Raw genomic sequence first — 760 nt, 5'->3', positions numbered from 1 at the left:
TGCCTAGGAATTAAAATTAAACTTTTCAAAACTTTGCTCAAACTTTAAAGCTTTTTCTTTTGAAATTGCTAAACATTTTCAAACTTTGTTTAAACTTTAAACAACTCCATTTCGAAATCCTTAGTAATAATAATTATTATAATAATTAAAACATTTATAGAGCTGCCCCCATATTTCCTTAAAAGTTCATAGGCGATTTACACAACACTAAAAATCACAGCAAAAGTAGCCGCAAAAAATGTAGTCAAAAACACGTAGACAAAAATTTCAAACGCTAAACTCAGATATTGTAAGCCACTGTAAAAAGCTGAGTAGGAATTAGGCGTCACTGTAATTAATTTTGTACTGGAGAAGCAAGTTGTCGAATATTTAATGACACTCGAATTTACAATTGCCGCCAACCCTGTATAAACTCTGTGGCAATTTTCACAGAGTGTGAACAAGTAAAAACTTCATGTACTCCATGAGCTTCAAAATGAAGCCCCACAAGTGGTAAACCAAAAATGTATTTGAAAAGTTTGAGAGTCCGAATATCGGTCCCTAAGGCGCATTCTACCTGAATGTGCAAATCGACGACTGATAAGTAATTCTAAGAGTACATTTGAAGTGGAAACTTCAGGTTGACAATGACAGTATTTCAGCGTACTTTTCTAGAGCCAATGGCAAATCGAAACAATAAGAGCGATAACGACAAGTATAATGATATATGCCGTATTCGACAAATCATGAACCGCTTGTGTATTTAATTTTACTTTGCTGT

This window comes from Ptychodera flava, chromosome 18 (assembly GCF_041260155.1).
Source record: "Ptychodera flava strain L36383 chromosome 18, AS_Pfla_20210202, whole genome shotgun sequence".
Lineage (NCBI taxonomy): Eukaryota > Metazoa > Hemichordata > Enteropneusta > Ptychoderidae > Ptychodera > Ptychodera flava.
The sequence above is the reverse complement of the archived record's forward strand: the minus strand, read 5'-3'. Positions refer to the sequence as shown.